Source organism: Mobula birostris, chromosome 19 (genome assembly GCF_030028105.1).
Source record: "Mobula birostris isolate sMobBir1 chromosome 19, sMobBir1.hap1, whole genome shotgun sequence".
Taxonomy (NCBI): domain Eukaryota; kingdom Metazoa; phylum Chordata; class Chondrichthyes; order Myliobatiformes; family Myliobatidae; genus Mobula; species Mobula birostris.
The window spans coordinates 22,883,862-22,904,946 of NC_092388.1; positions in this window are offsets into that span (position 1 = coordinate 22,883,862).

A 21,085-nucleotide genomic window follows, 5' to 3' on the forward strand; every position below is an offset into this window, starting at 1 on the left:
AGAAACAGACCCTTTGGCCCACTATTTCCATGCTATCCTTACACCACTCTACACTAATCCCATTTACCCGCATTGGTTTGTGCTTCACCCTGACACGTTCACACCATTTTCCCCATCCCCAGCCCACTCCAAGCCACCCTAGTCACCCAGCAGTTGGTTACTCGATCTGTCATGTACCGTTCCTGGTTCACTCGACATGTCCGCTTGGCCACCAAGCCTTGAGCTCCACTTGGGGCACATCCTGCCTTCTCCCTTTCCCATCTGTTTGAGTTCCCCGCTGACAAACCCACACAAAGTTTGCCATTTCCGCTCCTGATTATCCTGCTTCCTTTGCTCTTTCTCCTACCGCCTTCTTTATTTGTGCCATTGCATTTCACTCCCCGTGTTCGCTGTCTTCTTACTCTGTTCATGCCTTCCCCTACCTGGTGCACTGGTTCATAAATCTGCACCTCTTCACTTCTTGCTCTCCACTCCCTGTCACCCTACCTTCCCAGAGGTTGATTGCTGCTTTTGATCCCTAGCTGCCTGTTCGCTCTGAAGATTCCTGCCCCTGGTTCACCCTGCATGGTCTGTTAGGCCACCTCCCCTTCAGCTCAGCTTGAGTTCCACCCCGCCTTCTGAATTTCAAGTTCACTCCAAGAGGACCACAACCTTGCCGTAGGGCTTGGAGGCTGGCGTGCCTCAATGACCCAGGAAGCCATGTTGGCTGGAGTCAGGGCTTTCTGCTTTAGCTTTTGTAGGGTCCCCCATGGCAGAAAGGTCAAACGGAGAATGTCAGAGTAAGAGTGGTCCACAGGTCCTCCAGGTTTGGGGGTTCAGCTCAGGGCTAACAACTCTGACTGATCAGAAAATATATATGGAAACAGCATTGAAGAATCTTTAAAAGACGTTCACTGCTGCCCTAGGTGCCTGCAGCATAGCAGGATGTAAGTAAGTAAAGTTTCACTCTACCCTCCTTTCAGGTCCGCTTGAACCATACCTTGTGTTTTCCATTTCACGGTCTGCCTGAGTCAGAACCCTGCAACCCCCCCTACACCAGCTCCATCCTGCCAGGCTTGCCATCCGATGGCCAGTTACACCCAGGATCATTGCAACGCCTCTGTGCTTTTCCTTCATGCCTGGTAATTGATAACTGCACCACTGAAGTTCACTCTCACTTCACTGTCTTCCCAGACAGCTCCCCCCGCCTGGCACGATGGCTCATTACTCCGTACCTCTGCACTCTCCACGGAACCATTCCTGTAAGCCTGCTCTCCCTGCTTCACCCTGTGGTTAGATGCTGCTGCTCACTTCTGGTTTAGATTGCCCATTTTCTCTGTTGATCCCTACTCCTGGTTTACCCTACACCGTCTATTAGGATACCACCCCCTTCAGCTTCGCTTCGTTCTCAACCGACTTTCTCCAATTCACATCTACTGGAGCTCCATCCTGTTGGATCCACCATTTCCACCCCAGACCATCCCACTTCCTCTATGCCTTCGAAGTTCACTGTTGTTTCAATGATTCAATGGTTTCATTTAATATCAGAGAATGTGTACAATATACTACCTGAAATTCTTATTCTCTGCAGACGTCCTTGTAACAGCAGAAAAATGCCGAAGAATGAATGGCAGAAAAACGTAGGCACCCCAAAGCCCTCTTCCCCCTCCCACACACAAGCAGCGGCGAGTGGCATCAACCCCCTCCTTCAACACCGCCCCCCCCCCACCATTTTGGCAGAAAGCATCACTCCAACCATTTACCATGCAAGCAACAGCAAAGCCCCAAAGAGAGGCCCGTGGTCTACAGTCTATCAAAAACTACTGTTCATCCCAACAGCTTGATATCCCTCAGGCTCTGTCCCTCTCATTAACAAGGGAGACAGAGATACCACTCCGTTCATCACGAGAGGGGATACTAACTGTTGCTGTTTCAATGTTACAGTCTGTCTGTAGAGCTGCTCTTATTTTGAGTTCCCCCGGCTCGAGAATCGGCAGCAAACTCTTACTCACCATTGAGACAGGCCTCAAACAGCCGCGCTCATTGCCTCGATGTTCTGGCTCCCCGCGACGCTTCAGTTCGCAACACCGGCGGGAAATTGGGTCCGCAGGCCTGCACTAGGCCACACCCTGAAGGCCCCTGTCTTCAGGCTGCCCCTGGAGATAGTGAGAATGTGGCTGGTCGGTGAGCTCCAAGAACGGAAACATGCTGCCGTGCAGAACTGCAGCTGCACACCATGGACTCTGACAGGATCCCAGCCATCTTGAAAAGGAAAATAGAGACATTAGAACAAGAAATTAAACTGTTTCACTGATGGGCCAAGAGAAGTCGCCTTCTGGCAGCATCTTTACCTCCGTGCCAAACCACCCCCCAACTCTGACTTCTCAGACTGTTCATGCTTCCCTGTACTTGGTGTGCTGGCACATTGCCTCTGTACCTCTTCAGTTTCTACGCTCCACCTCCAGTCACACTGCAGTCCTGTTACGCTTTCCTTCCGTAGTGGCCCCCTTCGCTCTTTCCACCCCTGTTTTTGGTTAACCCTACATGGTCTGCTAGGCTACCACTCCTTCAGGTCTGCTTCATCTCCATCCTACCCTCTCCTTTTCACACCTGCCCAACTGGATTATGTACTCTGCATCCTGTAAAGAGATGGTTGGTCATTTTACACCAGTGAGGTATCTCAACCTCTCATGAATTGGAAAGCATCTTTGAGGAACTTTTGTCCTGATCATGGCAAGTCACCGATGTCCACCGTACATGATATAATAACTGCCATCTTTACCTTCAGGAGACATGAACGAGGAATTAGGAACACTCAGACCATTACATTTGAATATGACAGCTGGAAAAGTTTTCTACAGGGGAATGTCTGTGTAAATTATAAACATGTGGATGGCTGCAAGTTCCTGTAAGGACAGGGCAACACAGAAGGGAGAACTATAGACAATAGTTCCATAGAAATGATTAAAGTCAATGATATCATACTTAGGGAAATTAGAATACTCTTTGTACAAAACTTTCTTGGAAACATAAGTGAATATAATTCATTCTGATCTTGTAAAGTAACATTGCTGAGAGTTACTGTGATCAGCTGTTAGCGAAAAAAGACAGTCTTGGATTTTTATTGTGTCTTTATTGACCTCAGGGCATCCTAAAGGCTCTGAAATCAATGAAATACCTTCTTAACTGCAATGCCCATGGTACAAATATTGCACATCTTTATTTATTAGTTGCAGCATGCACGATACAAACTAAAATGATTGATCTAATTGCTGTCCAAGTCACATTAGACTGATAAACCACTCAAGCTTAACTTTCATAGCCAATGACATTATCTTGACCCTTGGTTTCTTCTCACCTTATAAATGCACTCCACAAAATGCCCTATAATTTCCTATCACTTGACTGTAAATAAAAGAAGTGATGCGGTAAATTGTGTAGAGGGTAAAATGTGAGGAGTCCAGAAAAATGTGCAATTAAACAACTTCAGTGTAAGAGATGATTCCATGCTCTGATGCTCTCAACATGGAACAGCAAGTGGAGAGTGCATTTAGTGTGCTTGTGATCCCGTTTCAAGCACCGGATATTAGAAATTCTCTTTACATTTGCAAGGGGAGAATGAGAGAAGAAGTCTCCAGCATTGCCTTCCAGGCACATCATGCTGTGCACTGTATTTGAGCACATTTCTCTAGAAGGACACAATTAATAAAATTAAAGCATAACTATTTCCTGGTTCCAGATAGTGAAGCCAACTGAACACAAATCCAAGAAAATCCTGTTTACTACAATGAACACAACCCATTCACCTTCCCCAATAGATACAGAGGAAATAATAGTTCGAGTTTTCAGCTTCTTCTTACTTGTCATTAGTGCTTATTTTCCAAACGTTCATTGAATTGTATTTTAACATTTACACACAGACCTTCATTCAGACAGAATCACACTCACCTTCTCACACTCATACATACATACACACACTTTACACACCTGCCTACATCCATTTTTACTCAACTGTGGCAAATCAATTCATTCATTTACTCATGTCTTTAGACATTTAAGGGCCCACATGCATTAATCCATGAAGGTCTATACATTCACTCATACATGTTTATGTCTTCTATTGCTGGAGCCCATCCACTTCAAGGTTTGATGTGCCATGCATTCAGAGATGGCCTTCTACACACCACTGTTGTAACGCGTGGTTATTTGAGTTACTATCACCTTGAACCAATCTGCCCATTCTCCTTTGACGTCTCTCATCAACAAGACATTTTTGCCACAGAAATTCTGCTCACTAGATGACTTTTTATGTTTCTCACACCCTTCTACAGACTGTTGAGCATGAAAATCCCAGGAGATGAACAGTTTCTGAGATACTCAAATCACCCTGTCTGGCACCAACAGTTCCAGACTCAAACTCACTTAGATCACATTTCATCCCCATTCTGATGTTTAGTCTGAACAACAATTGAACCTCTTGATCATGTCTGCATGCTTTTATTTTGCATTGATTTGCTGTCATATGATTGGCTTATTAGATATTTGCATTAACGAGCAGGTGCATAGGTGTACCTAATAAAATGGCCATTGAATGACATGCACATAGAAACAAATACATTTGCAGGAAAATGAATGAAACACAGATACTCATACACATTCTTCAGGTGGGGCCGGTGGGTAGCCTACATACTTTCATTGATTAGGTCAAAGCTGCTGAGGTTGAGGTGGTTGAAAGCTTCAGGATAATAGGAGCGAACATCACCCAAATCCAACCAAGTTGACACCATGGTCAAGAAAGATCACCAGCTTCCTCAGGCAAACTCCAGGGGTTGAAACTGAAAATCAAAGCCTGAAGGTCAATCAGAAGTCCAGAAGGTAAAGCCCGATGGCTGAAGCCTGGAGACTGGAGGCCTGTCATGGGATTGGAGCACTGTCCACGTGTGTGGGTGGAAGGGAGGAACGAGGCCTGTTTTGCTGATGTTGCTTTGTTGCTGGTTGTGTTTTGCTTTGCTGCATCCTGTGCTGTTCTGCTGAGCATCGTGGACATGCTACGCTGGCCCCTGAATTGAGAGACGACACTTGCAGGCTGCCATCAGTGCATCCATAGGTTGTGCTTACTGTTAATGCAAATGACACATTTCACTACAACAAACACACAATGCTGGAGGAACTCAGCAGGTCAGGCAGCATCTATAGAGGGGAACATATAGTCAACATTTTGTGCTGAGACCCTTCATCTGGACTGGAAAGAAAGGAGAAAGAAACCAGAATAAGAAGGTGGAGGGAGTGGAAGGATACAAGCTAGAAAGTGATAGATGAAACCCGGTGGCTGGGGAGAAGTGTTGAAGTAAGGAGCTGGAAGATGATAGGTGGAAAAGCTAAAGGGCTGGAGAAGAAGGAATCTGATAGGAGGGTGGACCATTGGAGAAAGGGAAGCAGGAGGGGCATCAGGGGTTGTGATAGGCAGGTGACAAGAGAAGAGGTAAGAGGGTGGGCCAGAGAAGGGAATTGAAGAATCGGGAGAGGGGTGAGGGGGAAGATTACGGGAAGGTGGAGAAATCGGCATTCATGCCATCAGGGTGCAGGCTACCCAAACAGAACATGAAGTGTTTCTCCTCCAGCCTGAGAGTGGCATCATTGTGGCCGTAGAAGATGCCATGGACCAACTTGTCGGAATGGGATTGGGAATAGAAATTAAAATGATTGGCGACTGGGAAGTCCTGACTTTTACAGATGGAGCTAAGGTCCTTGACAAAGCAGTCCCCTAATCTATATCGGATTCCACTCATGTGGAGGAGGATGCATTGGGAGCACCAGATACAGCAGACAACCCTGAAAGATTAGCAGGTGAAGTTTTGCTTCAACTGGAAGGACTGTCTGGGGCCCTGAAAGGCGGTGTTGGAGGAGGTGAATGGGCAAGCATAGCATTTTTTTCTATTTGTAAGGATAAGCGTCAGGAGGGATATTAGTGGAGGGGGATAAATGTACAAGGGAATCATGGAAGGAGCAATCCCTGCGGAAAGTGGAGTGTTGGTGGGGGGAGGTAAAGATGTGTTTGGTGATAGGATCCCATTGAAGATGGCGGAAGTTGCAGAGACTCACTCATTGGATGCAAGGCTCATGGGGTGGTAGGGGAGGACAAGAGTAAGTCGGTGGGAAGGTAGTGGGAAGACTGGTTGAAGTGTCTTAGAAATGGAGGAGATGCTGGTGAGGGCAGTATCAATGGTTGAAAAACAGAAACCCCATTCTTTGAAGAAGGACATCTCAGATTTTCTAGAAAGGAAAGCCTCGTCCTGAAAACAGGTGCTATGGCGATGAAGAAACTGAGAAAAGGGAATAGTATTTTTAACAGGAGACAGGGTGGGAAGAAGTATAATCGAGATAGCATTGGAGGTCAGTAGATTTATGGAAGATATCAGTAGACAAACTGTCTACAGCGTGTCTGGCATATTTCATAGTAGGTTTTGATGTGCATGTGATAAGTAAATGGACCTGAATCTGATTTGCATTCTGTAGGTTTCTGAGGGTGAAGGAGTTCACATAGGAGTAAACAGAAAATTTCATGACATTTATCAGTGATAGTAAACCTGATTCTGATTCTGATTTTGAGATGGAAAGAGCTGAGGTCAAGGATGGCAATTTTAAAATTCAGGCTTCAGTCCAATAAATTAGTATCAACCTAGAGTCAGAGAAAGGCCAGATAGCGGCTCAGTTCACTTCTCTGAAGTACAATAGTGAGCCTGCTGAGAGTTTTTAATGCTAACACTGTAGTTTTGAAGGCAATTCTTCCTGAGGTCAACGTTCAAGCAGATGCATTGAATTTGTTTTTCTAACTGTCATGACAACATTAAATTTGATAAGTTCTTGCTCTAGCATTAGAGCGATTTGAATTAGAATGGCTGTGGTTCTAATGTAGATATTACTTTTATGACCAAATGAAAAGAGCCCCTCACTGGTCAATTCAACAATATTCATTTATGTGAATTTGGAATATTATTTATAAAAACATAAATTGAAAATTTAGAAAATGTATCAGAAAAGCAATAGTTTTGTTCTAGGAAGCAAAAGAGACAATAAAAAAAGAGAATCTGGTAATTTAGCACCTTTGCCAGATTCAGGACAAGCATCAGCCAATGAGTTAGTTGTGAAGTGTAGTTATGTTTGTTTCATAGTCAAGTCAAATAACAAGAGTGTACACACAATAAACAGCAATAAGTAAACAAACTAGCAGATTCTGTGTTTTTGATGCTATCAATGAGGTAAGAATATCGGCTGAAACACCAAGGGAAATCAATGTTCCTCTTCTGATAACATTATGAGATTTTTTACATGAACAGGTAAATGGCCTGTTCAGTTTAATGACACATCTTCAAGGTATTGCTGAGGTACATTACATTTACACCAAGGAAACGAACTATTAGTAAATCACATTTATGGGCTGTCATTACCTCACTTGCACCCATTTCAAACGTCATTCCAAATTCCAAGGCATGAAATTCATCTGAAACATTTAAGTGTTCTTTACATTTTATTAAAAAACTGCATTTTCTATTCAGCTTGGAAAGAGGAGAATGAGAATTCTTTCAGTTGCATAAGAACTACTTTCCTGAAATAACCTCAGGCTGAGATTTCAGTTTTTGTGACAAGACCATGAACTTGTTTTAAGAAACATTTATTTAAAAACCTCACCTGAAATTCTGACCTCAGAAAATCTGTCGTGAGCATATTTCTGATGCTGTCAGAATGAAGATCTTTTTTTTTAGAAATTTCTGAATACGCGTTTGAGCCTGCATTCACAGATCCAAAGAATTCCTTGTATATTCCATTCCCTTTTGATTTATCAAAGAAAACTTCTGGAAATGGCATTGATCCAAATTGCTTCTGCTACTTGTTATGTTCAAAATGAATTCATCCAAATTTGGGCAGTTTTAAGAAATCTACTCAGCTCCTAAAGAAATGACTGACATGGCAATAATTTCTACTTACTGGCAAAGGTTCCAAATATTAGTGTAAGGTCTTGGATTCTCATTGTTAATAAAATCTGATTAATCGTTTCCAAAACTGCATCACACCATGTTCAATGATAACAAATTGTCCCTAAAAGTCCTTTTATTTTGCTTAAACACATTTGCTGTTGATTGGTTTATTGACTGGTATTCTTGCTTTAATGACAACTTCAGTGGATTATGCACTATGACAGATACTTGTTAGTTTAGCGTTCACCTTCAAGATGAGGGAATTTATCAATTGCTTTCTAATCGATAGATACCTTTGCAAAACACTCTTCGATTATTTCAACTTTAATCTCAAATTGCCACAGCTCATTGCAAAACTAATTGACTACTTTTATTTCAATGTTATCTATTCTTCCAAGAAATAACTTGGCAAGTCAATACATCATGACCAATAATGTACTAATATAAATTCAAGAACCAACAATTGACATTCTCCAAACTTAACCTAAGCCAATAGAAACATAAGGTGTTGTACTTAAATGCACGCAGCATAAGAAATAAGGTGGATGATCTTGTTGTACAGCTACAGATTGGCAGGTATGATATTGTGGCCATCACTGAGACCTGGCTAAAGGATGCATGTCTGGCTAAAGGGACTAAATAGGATAAAATGGATCAGCTCATGATAAAATGGCGGAGCAGACTCGATGGGCCAAATGGCCTACTTCTGCTCCTTTGTCTTATGGTCTTATGGTCTATATATCAATTTCATATAAGTGAGCTGCTGCAAGGTATCAGAGCCATGCTTGGAGGTCACAATTTTAATAAATTAATTGAACACCCCAACGACGTTGTCCTGTTCATAACCTCTAAAAGATTCTACATGTTAATGTAAGCTGTTGCAGTGTTGGGGTGGCACAGTTTTGCAATAGCAGGGCTTCTGCCTCAGAGTGACAGAGATACAGGTTCAATCCCATTCTTGGGTGCTGTCATTGTGGAGTTTGCACGTTCTCCCTGTGACCATGTGAGTTTCCATTAGGTGTTCTGGTTTCCTGCATAGTCCCAAAGGTGCCCGGGTTGGTAGGCTAATTGCTATATTGCTCCAAGAGTATAGATGTAAAATCTGGGGGAATTTATCAAGATCAAGATTAAGATTGTTTATTGTCATTCTTCAGTACACGAGTGTAAAGGAGAACAAAATTAACATTCCAATGCAGTGCAAAAAACACAATAAGCACAAAAGCATGATAAATATGAATATAGAAGCAACCCTATAAAACACAATATACATCTGATGAGTGCGGCCGAATATTGTTGCAGTTTGCATATTGTTGTTTGATCGTTTGTGGTTTTTGTATTTCTATATTTATGCTCTATTCTTGGTTGATGCAGCTGTAACGAAACTCAATTTCCCTCGGGATTAATAAAGTATGTCTATGTCTTTGTCTATGTCTATATATGTAAGATTAGCTTATATATATGAACTGATTTTATGAGTATTGTGAGTGGTTTTGGGACTCTTACCTGAAAATAATGTAGGAGTATCTGGACATAAGTGACTGACAGGAAATGATAGAGTGACAAAGTGACTCTTGACAAGAGGAACTCCTCCAAGTAGCAGCAGGGCATATGAAAACATAGTAGGACAGTGGGTGTGTCAATGTAGATACGAGGTGTGGAGTGTAAGTGTACCATGGCAGTGAATGTGGGGGGGGGGTGGGATAAAGGGTGCAAAGGGGTTGTAGAGAGGAATGCTGATGTGAATGTAACAGTGATAAGACCATAATACATAAGAGCAGAATTAGGCTATTCGGCCCATCAAGTCTGCTCTGCTGTTCCTTCCTGGCTAATTTATTACCCCTCTCAACTCCATTCTCTCGCCTTAGCCAGACTGGTTCAAGCTGACAGGAAAGCAACAGAATCTCAAATAACTAGGCATTACAACAGAGGTGTGCAGAAGAGCATCTCTGAATGTACAACAGGTCAAACCTTGAAGCAGAAGACCATGAACATACACTCAGTGGCCACTTTATTAGCCTCCTCCTGTACCTAAAAAAGTGATATATTATGTATATTATAATCTTGCATTTTTACTGAATGTTCTACCACTGGGGGAGTCTCCTTTGATATATTAAGACTGCTTCTCATTGACCTGTGTATATACAATGAATTGAGAAGTGCCACAGTTGAAGACAGGAACCAATTTCCTGTAGAACTATTGAAATATGTCTCTATATAGTACAATAGATCAAAGATAAGTCACCCTTCTAGGTTTCCCCAAAAATATCCTTTTAATATCTCATTTACTTAAATTATATTACCTGCAATATATTTCTTCTTGATAGCTGCTGTTGCTTATTATAAGAAAGCTTTCAAGGTTAGCTGAGTTTTCATAAGTACATAAAATATTTATAACATAGGAATGTACTTGCCCAAGGAAGGAATTTATTTATGATTGCTAGCATTAAATGCGTGCAACAGCATTGACTACCTTTTATAATCACATTCCCACAATGTTCCATTGAAATCAATGTGACTACGCATGCCTAGATGAGTACAATTAGTCACAAATAGATCATTGCTGAGCATAGTTTGCTCTATGGTACTTTTAGCAACTCCTTCTATTAATTTATTGTTGATGAGGAGGAAGCTAATAGGCTGGTAATTACTCAGGAATAATTTCTTCTGCGTATTGGATCGTCCGGGAAATCTACCACATTTTCAAGAACATATCCTTGCCTACTTGCCAAGGGAGAAGGCTTGTCAGCTTCCCTTCTGTTATCTGTAAATATTCTTTCAATATTGGAACCTGACATTGTGATACGAGACTCTCTGCTGTGCTATTAATTGGTCTTGCTAAGTAGCAACACATTTCTGAGTGATCAGGTAAATGTGAATTAATCAGTGAGAGGTAGCATGAATTCGTCAACAGTAGGTGAAGTAGACTGAGTGTCCACTGTGGCTCAGTGAGAAACAATATCAACTTTGTGAACTCCTCCCCAATTCCACCATGGTGTCTCAAATGTTGCCTTAGTGCTGAGGGAGTGCTCCACTACATTGTCAGAGAAGAGGTTTAATTTAAATACCTATGGAAACTAAAACTGTTAATGTTTCAGGTCCTGCACCCTTCATCAGAACTGGGAAAGAAGAAACATGTTAGCTTTCAGTAGTAGAGAAGGTCTTACAAACTCTTTGACCCCCTACCATCAGGCACGAGGTACCGTAGCATTAGGCGAAGAATTGTTAGGATGACAAATAACTTCTTCCCCCAAGACACTAAACTTCCAGCCAACAAACTCCCAGCCACCATGCAGATCTCATCACTTATGAAGCACCCGTAGTGCTAAGCTGCTTAGTTTTTTAACTTTTGCCGTAAATGCACCTTATGCTAAATGACAATCATCTGGAATATATTGTATGATTTGTTAATTTACTTATGATAATATTACTTTATGTGTAGTGTGTGAGTTGTGCACCATGATCTAGAAGAATATTGCTTTACACACAAATTGCTGGATGAATCCAGCAGGCCAGAGCATCTATGGAAAAGAGTAAACAGTTGATATATCAGGCCAAGACCCTTCATCAAGATGGTCTTGTCTGGTTTGGAACATTGCTTTGTTTGGTGGTATATGGTTGAATGAGTTGAACAAGTAGGAGTAGAAATGGATGCAGAACAGGGGCAGTACCTCAGGTAGAGTTAAGGACAGCAGTTAGGATTGGACTATATATTTTTTATCTCTTTAATGTGCTGCTGATAGTAAGGTTGTAGGTTATGTCCAGTAGGCCGAACTTTATACAGTAAATAGAAAAAGAGAAACAATCAAAGCAGAAATGAATGGTTTCACAACAACAACATTGCACTCAATGTCAGTGAGACCAGGAAATTGATTGTGGACTTCAGGAAGGAAAAGTCCTTATCGAGGGATCAGCATTGGAAAGGGCGAGAAGTTTCAAGTTCCTGGGTGTCAACCTCTCTGAAGATCTAACCTGCGCCCAACATATTGGAGCAATTACAAAGAAGCCACAGCAGTGACTACATTTCATAAAGAGTTTGAGGAGACTTGGTACGTCACCTAAGACTCTAGCAAACTTCTACAGTTGTATCCTGGAGAGCATTCTAACTGGTTGCATCATGGTCTGGTACAGAACGGCCACTGCGCAGTATTGGAAAAGGCTGCAGAAAGTTGTAAACTCAGCCAGCTCCATCATGGGCACTAGTCTCTCCAGCATGCAGGACACCTTCTGAAGGCGATGCCTCAAAATGGTGGCATTCATCATTAAGCACCCCAATCAGCTCGGACGAGGCCTCCGTTCATTGCTACCAACAGAGTGAAAGAAGATCCAGGAACCTGAGGACACTATAGAAACAGGTTCTGATTCCTGAATGAATAATGAACCTATTACACTACCATCCTATTTTCTTTTTTTTGCTCTGTTTTTGCCCTACATATTTACGAAAAAAGAACACATAAAAATTTTCATTTGCATTGCTGTCATTTTATATTAAATTCATAACTAATTTATATTCATTATATTTACTTTTTTAAATCTTCTTTTGAGAAACAGAGCATTAAAATATTCTTGCTCTTATTAAATATCTTACAATAAAAGGCTTAGGATGAAGCATTTTACAGCTCTCAGAGATTTAAGATTTTATCTTTATTGTCTAACAATGGAAAGAGCTGTTTCAGGACAGAACCCAGAAGTTCAATATTTAAAACTTCTTTTGCATACTATTACACCATAGTTGATTTGTGTCTAAACTCTAAATCAATTTTCTAGTGCAGCATCCCTTGCCGAATAAAAATCTAACAAGCTCTATGAGGAAAATTTCAATTGGCCTGCAAATCTTTCTCAAGTTCCAAATTTCTGCTTCATTTTGCGTAATTTCACTCTGAAAAGGCCTTGATTTAATCTGAAGGTTATGCCTCTCTGTGGAGTTTTCTATTTGAAGACAGCAGGTATTACAAATGCCATATACATATCAGAATTTTTTTTTAAAAATTACTATCACGTGCATCTATTGCCTGTGAACGACATGAACATGGATAAGTAATGAGGTAACCTGCAAAAATAAGCATTAAAAAGATATAACATTGCTCCATTATCAATCAAATATTGAAGCCTCTATGTTAATTGGGACCTTTAGGTGTGATCAAAGTGACTCTGACTTTCTGTAGATGAGTGAATATTTCTCATCCTGGTTCTTGGTGGTAAAATATGTCAGTGATCAGTCAGAGGAAATGTCATCTGCTAAATCCCTGGGGTGTAAACAAACAGGCAGAGTCCAGTCTGTTTTACATTTTCTTAAGATAAAGAATGCCAAGGCTGTCAATTAATGAGCCATAGGAAGTGTCTGACATGAACAATAGTTTGTCTCCAAGATGTGAAGGTCATATTTGCACTGCAATATCCAATATGGTCCTGTGATTAGTTATTTTAAGTGGACTGTCATCTCGTCATTATGTAGATGAATAACGTTTGTTATTAGTTAATAATCATTGTGTTACTTATGAAAACAAATACTTCCAGTCACCCTGGTTTTGAAAATGTTAATATCATGAATCAAAGTCTTAGGTGCAAATTATAGCCAGTTCCTCCAAACATGGGGATTTTGCCGTGACAGGTACAATTTTTTTCCTTACCTAGCTATTCTCTTATGCATTTGCAATATGCTTTGAACAAACAAAATTAAGCACCTATCTCCAGGCAGATTGCTGCTTGATCATATGTTTTTTTCATTAAGGTGAATTTTGGATGCATGATGTCCTGGCGAGAATCAATGAAGCTGTAAGTTACCTGTGTGGATGCGTTTGGATTGGTGCCTAATTATTTGGAGATTTGCCACACTCAGAACTGTCCCAGCCTCACATCTACAGCAGATGGAGTCACTCCTGAATGACTTAATTTATGGAATCATTCAATGCACTATCCCAAAACTCAGAATATGCTGTGGAAAGGAGTGAATCTATATTATAGCACAATTTTAGAATCAGAGTGTATTATAAATTAAAATGCTTTCTCCTCCACAAGAACAACTTCTAGTTATATAAGGCTTTTAATTTAGCCAAATGTCTCAAGCCATATTTCAGTAGTGTTAATGAGCGTAATTTGACATCAAGGCATGTAAAGGAGATATAGGGGAGGAGGAGAAGATGGCGACGCGACGCAGCGCGCAGCGGCCGCTCCGGTGAATGATATCTGTAATCTGTCAAGTAGGGTGTCGTGCATAATCCTGATTTGATGGAGACAGACGTGAGAGCACGGAGGAACATCTGGAGAAACTTCTGAAATGTCTTCTTCACTGCCGCTGCTACTGTGTGATCCAGAATCTCCGGAGGAGAAGGCCCCGAGTCCTTGGCTTTGCTTGTTGCTCGGTGGCCGGGACGGGGTCAAAGCGCTCGGCAGAGATGGTGCTCGGTGTCGGAGGGCTGGTCGGAGGCTCGAAGTTTTCGGATGGACTCAGAGTTGGCTGTGGTTGGGTGCTTCCAATGCATTGGCAGTTGTCGGCGCCTGGAGGTTTATGGCAGGGAGAGTTTCTCCCTTCTGCCGCCTGCTATCGGGAACTATCGGGAGTTGATCGGAACTTTGAGACTTTTTTTTATCATGCCCATGGTCTGCTCTTTATCAAATTATGGTATTGCTTTGCACTGCTGTAACTATATGTTATAATTATGTGGTCTTGTCAGTGTTAGTCTTTGGTTTCTCCTGTTTTTTTTCTGATATCACTCTGGAGGAACATTGTATCATTTCTTAATGCATGCATTTCAAAATGACAATAAACGAGGACTGAGTGTCCTCATAATCTAATCTAATCTAATATTAGGACACCTGAACAAAAGGCTAATCAAAGAAGTAAGCCCTATGGAGTGTTTTAGGCTTGAGAACAAGGGTGAAAATCTTACAATTGATAATTCAAAGTTCAATGTTTACAATAAACTTATTATCACAGTACGTATACAGTATGTTACCATATACCACTTTGATATTCATTTTCTTTCAGGCATTTGCAGGGAAAATAGAAATACAATAGGATCTTACAAAAAACTGATAAACCACCTATGTGCAAAAAAATACAAACTGGACCTAGCAAGAGAAATTGTAGAAGAACTACTAATGGAAGCCAAACAGACACTGGGACCTAGCAGCATAAATGAACCATTAAACCTTTGTCTGTCAAGACATTTCAAGTTCGAAGAGTGGATTTATAAACAACTCAAAGGAACACCAGTGGAATCACTGACGTCCGGCTTCATTGCCGAGGCCATTATGCAAAGGTTAGAAAAGATAGTGCTTCCAGTCCTCAAACCCAGACTCCAGGTACGATACATAGATGATAACGTTGTCATACTTAAACGGAATGAATCAGAGGATATATTTACGAAATCAACAACATATTCAGCGACATCGATGGAAAGAGAAAGTAACAACTGACCCGGATTCCTGGATGTATTTGTCACAAGAAGGACAGACGGTATATTAGAGACACCAGTCTACCAGAAGGGTGCCCACACAGAAACTAGTCGTGAACTAGCATAGCAGCCACCCAGCCTGCCACACGAAAAGCTGCATTCAAACCTCATTTAAGAGAGCACAATCACACTGCAGCACCACCAAAATTTGGGCCAGGGAAGAGAAGCACTTATTCAAAGTGCTCCAGAACAATGGTTACCCATGGAATTTCATAACAGATGCTTATTAAGGAGAGAAAGCCATGTGGACCTTACTCAATGCAGATTGAAACATGCAGCCTTGCCCTATATCAAGAATATATCAGGAACGACAGCTTGACTGCTCGAACCTCACTGCATCACAATTGCTCACAAACTAACATCGACTTTCCGGAAGCTTGACTCAAGAACCAAGGTACCAGTAAAGACCACCGACAGAAGCAATGTGGTGTACAGGGTCACCTGTGCAGACTGCAACAGGAACTACACAGCCAGACAGGACGTTAACTTTCAACTCGTTTATGGGAACACAAACTCGCACGACAGAGACGAGATCCATTGTCGCTGATCTCGATACATGAAGACTAAGAAGGACACGTCCTTAACTGGGACACTGCGCGGGCAAACAAGAAGAAGGCATAAGAATTTTTAGAAGTGTGGTTCTCTTTTGGTAACTCTGAAAGCAAAACATATCGAAATTGGTAAGAGAAAATCTGCAGATGCTGGAAATCCAAGCAACACACACAAAATGCTGGAGGAACTCAGCAGGCCAGGCAGCATCTATGGAAAAGAGTAAACAGTCCTAATGACGGGTCTTGGCCTGAATCATCAACTGTTTACTCTTCTCCATAGATGTTGCCTGGCCTGCTGAGTTCCTCCAGCATCTACAAACCCCTAAGAACCAAAAAAAAAAAAAATGCAAGCCAATAGAATTCAAAGGTCAACTGAAGGAGCAACCAATCAGGACTGAGGCAAATGAACGGGTGGGGTGGGGGGGGGCTATATAAACATAAGCATTCACAGAGAGAAACACCAATAACTGTGCACTGAGGATGTCACTTCAACTGGTAATGAAATTTCTGCAAGCTAATTGCCTAGCTCGGCAAACATTGCAACATCAGAAGATGAACTATGCAAACAAAGATGATCCTGAGAACATGTGTGTAAAGAGTCCTTGACAGCGAGTCTGTAGGTCATTGAATCAGAGTGGTAGTGAATGAAGTTATCCATGCCAGTTCAGGAGCTGGCTGGTTGGAGGGTGATAACTGTTCCTGAAGCTGGTGGAGGGTGACCTAATGCTTCTGTACTTCTTGTCTGATGGTAGTATTGAGAAGAGGGCAGGGCCTGGGTGGTGGGTATCTTTGATGATGGATGGTGATTTTTTGGTTCAGCATTCTACGTAAATATTCCTTCACCAGAAGCCATTGTAGCACAGGTGTTATGTGATTGGGATTTGAGCAGCAAAGTTCTGTGCGAGTTTGTTTTGTGAGGTAGGATCTGGGGTCTGGCGGTTATGGGGGTTGGGAATGAGGGAGGACAGCCAGAAGAGAGTTTGAACGGTCTCACCTAAACAGGAAAAGATTTTGACGAAGGGTTCAGCACAGATGACCTGAGTCTTAGGTGGAGAAATAATTTTGCTATTTTTCCTTTCTCAGAAGAACAGACTTATTGTGCCGCTGCAAATTTAATGTGTACATTTTGTTTAAACACTGATATGCTAATTAGCATTATTTCAATTAAATATTTCTTGGAAGAAGGTGTCAGGGAGGTGTCTCTCCATCTGCCACCATAATACCCAGATGGACGTCCAAATGGACTTCTGCTGATTAACTTCCAAAGGTACGACCCCTAGAAATTTCTAATATAATTTATGCTTAGAACATAGAACAGTACTGCGCATTATGGGCCCTTGGCACACAATGCGCGTTGACTATATAATTCTACTCCATGATAAATCTAACCCTTCCCTCCTAAACAGCCCATAATACTTCACTTTCTACACCTATGTGCCTATCTAAGAGTCCCTTAAAATATCTCTATTGATCAGCCTCTACTACCAACACCGGCAGTGTGTTCTAGACACCTACCACTCTCTGTGTAGATAACTTACCTCTGACATCTCCCCTAAACGTTCCTCCACTCACCTTAAACTGATGGCCTCGGGTATTTGTTTAAGATGATGCTTCATTAATGTCTCGTAAGTATGCCAATTTTATTTGCATTAATTTCCTTTGGGAAATTTTCCAAAGGGTGGCTATGTTCTTTCCTCTGTGCTGGACATAAATGACAGTAAAAAACATGGAAGCAAGCGGCCTCTGTCATTTATCTATTTTATTCAGGTGCTTCCACAGTCTTCCAACACTGGAGCCTTACTGAAGTCCTGACTTCCTCTCAATGAAAGTAGAAAATGCCGGAAGTGCTCAGCAGGTTTGTCAGAGCCTGTGGAAAGAGCAATAGTGCTCATGTTTCTGGCCCGAGAATTCTCCTCTCTCCTCACTGATTTCAAAGAACCTTGATAAGTGAAAGGAAGTTCCGAGGAAAGCTACTATCAACACAGCGTAGTGGTTATTCATAATTTCCTTATTTATTTACTTTGAGATGCAGCATGCAACAGGTCCTTTCAGCCGAAAGAGCTACTCTGCCTAGCACTAACTCTAGCCCAATCACAGGTGTGACGAGAATACACATAAATTAAGATGTTTGCTGGTCTGGGCTAGCACCAGTGGCATCAGCAGTTGGTCTGCCACCTGTCCTCAGGAGAGGGAGAGATAAGGCACACAGTGAAGCAGCATTTGGAGGTGTTAATGAAGGAGCTATCAGTCTGGGTATTGTCAAGATCGGCTCCCCCTTTGAACCCTGAACTATTTGAAGTGATGGACAGGCGATTTGGAGATGTGTAATGAAGGGACGGGAGAGAGAGCCGCCTAGAGCGGCTCCCCCTTTGAACCCTGAACTGTTTGAAGTGATGGACAGGCGATACCCCAGCAGGGGGATAAAAAGGGACAGGTTCGCTAAGGCAGGCACGACACTCGAGGTAACGAGACCCTGGAAGCGGTGCGCCTCTCACAAGTCGGTGGGAAGTACCGGGCCACAAACGCACAGGGTGGAAAGGTATGATCAGCGGGAACCCGGTGTGTGTCCACCCTCGCTTGGGTGCCGGGTTCACTGCAGAGGATCGACCGCATCTGGAGGAGGGGTCACAGTCGGTGACTCCAGGTGACATCACAAAGGACCCGCCCGAAAGCTGCTTGTGAGCAATATTGCAGGTCTGTGAGTGGAAGCCGTTCTGAATGATCAGTCGTTCTCGTTCTCTCTCTCCCTCCCCCCACATTGTCCATCGCCATGGCAACGATTACTGCGAACTGAACTAAATTGAACTGGACTTTGTGTCACTTTGAAATTGGTCATTTACCCCTAGACAACGATAGAGCTTGATTGATCCTGTTATCTTAATTCTGTGTACATGTGTGTTTATCATTGCTGAACTGTTGCATTTATTATCCTTTTGATTACTGTGTTGCTTGTTTCTTTAATAAAACTTTCTTCGTTCTAGTAATCCAGACTCCAACTGAGTGATCCATTTCTGCTGGTTTGGCAACCCAGTTACGGGGTACGTAACACAGGGCAATTTACAATGACCAATTAATCTACTAAATGGTACTTCTTTGGACTGTGGGAGGAAGCTGGAGAACTCAGAAACAACACATGCAGTCGCGGGAGAATGTATATACCCTTACAGATGGAATTGAACACTGAACTGTAATAGCATTGTACTTACTGTTACATTACCTTTGTTCACACAATAGAATAAAGTTCTTAGCTAAAACAACACACATAAAAGTTGCTGGTGAACACAGCAGGCCAGGCAGCATCTCCAGGAAGAGGTACAGTCGACGTTTCGGGCCGAGACTCTTCGTCAGGTCTAACTGAAAGGAGAGATAGTAAGAGATTTGAAAGTGGGAGGGAGAGGGGAAAGATCCAAAATGATAGGAGAAGACAGGAGGGGGAGGGATGGAGCTAAGAGCTGGACAGTTTATGGGATAATTTTTACTCAGGGACTGGATTGGGACAACCTTGTTAGGATTTTATTGAGAGGCAGAGGTGGACAAGTCAGTGATTATAGTTGACCTCATCCAAAAAGAATAACAATGTGATAGGCAACAGATCTGTTTGTTAAGGACAGTCATATTTAAGTTATTAAATCAAATTATAGTAACAGATCAAATTTCATTTGGGAAAGGACAATGGGTAACCAAAAGGAATGGAGCCATTACTTTCTCAATCAACTGCAAATTGGCGTAGGGTAGAGAGAGTAGCTTGTCATATTTTTCATTTAATTTTGTTAACTTAATGTGACCCAGCAATCTCCAGTGAGGGTTCAAGGTGATGCGGTCTTTGGTCCTGAACAGAGCCTCTGTCATTGTTGTTTGTGTGCTTGTGAATTTGCAGACTGAAGTTCATATGCTGGAGTCTGCTGCTGGTAGTGTTAGTAGTCACTATTAATTAACATTTACTGTGTATTTGGGCCAGGCAGGGAAAACCATACAGCACTTGACATATTCCACTCAAATGATAATGAAAGATATCCAAGTTCAAACTCCCATTATGGAGAATGTTGTTGGGACATCCTGGGGATGTTATCCAGCTATCCCAAAGGAATGATTCCCCTGTTCTTGTCTGGTGCCAACGTTCTCAGGCCAGGTGCATTGCCGCATAGGTCAATGCTGCAGTATAAGGTGCTATAAAACTGCCTTTGTTATCAATTACTTCTCCTTGTTTTGTGATGAGTGATTCATTTACACCTGGCTGACTGAACTCCTGGTACATCTTATTTGGAATTTTGTGATCAGTTTTGGGCCCCATATCTACGAAAGGATGTGCTGGCACTGGAGAAGTTTTAGAGACGATTTATGAGAATAATCCTCATTTATGAGAAGAAAATTGCTAGCTTGAGTTTAGAAGACAGAAGTGGGGTTGAGGAATCTCATTGAAACCTATTGAATATTGAAAAGCCTTGATAAAGTGGATGCTTAGAGGATGTTTCTAATAGTTGGATAGTCTAGAACCGACCTCAGAACAGAAAGGCATCCCTTTGGAACAAAAATGAAGAAGGATTTCTTTAGCCAGAGAGTGGAGAATCTGTGGAATTAGTTGCTTCAGAAACCTGTGGAGGCCAAGTCATTGGGTATATTTAAACTGGAGGTTGATAGGCATTTAATTTGGAAGCATCAAAGCTCATGGGGAGAAGGCAGGAAAATGGGGTTGAGAGGGAAAATAAATCAACCATGATCAAATCCATCCATCCCAATTCTCTCATTGTCCACAAATCTAGTGATCTTTGTTTTGGAGAACACAATGAATGACTCCCAACAGCTCTTTGTTAAAGAGAAATCCAAAGGTTTACCACACATTGAATTAGGCAATTTCTTCTCATTTTGGTTGTCAATGATCTAGCATTATTTTGATACTGTGCACCTAGTTTCAGACTTCATAGTCAGGGAAAACATGCTCCCTGCATCTAGTCTGACAAATCCTTTAGTAATCTTGTGAGTCTTGATGACTCTACAGTCTACAATAGCCGAACTTCTAGGTCGCAGCAATCTAAATATCAGAACATATTGATTCAAATTCAATCAGGGCTGGATGAGATAAATATTAATTGACCATACAATGTACAGTATTGCACCATGCCAGTTT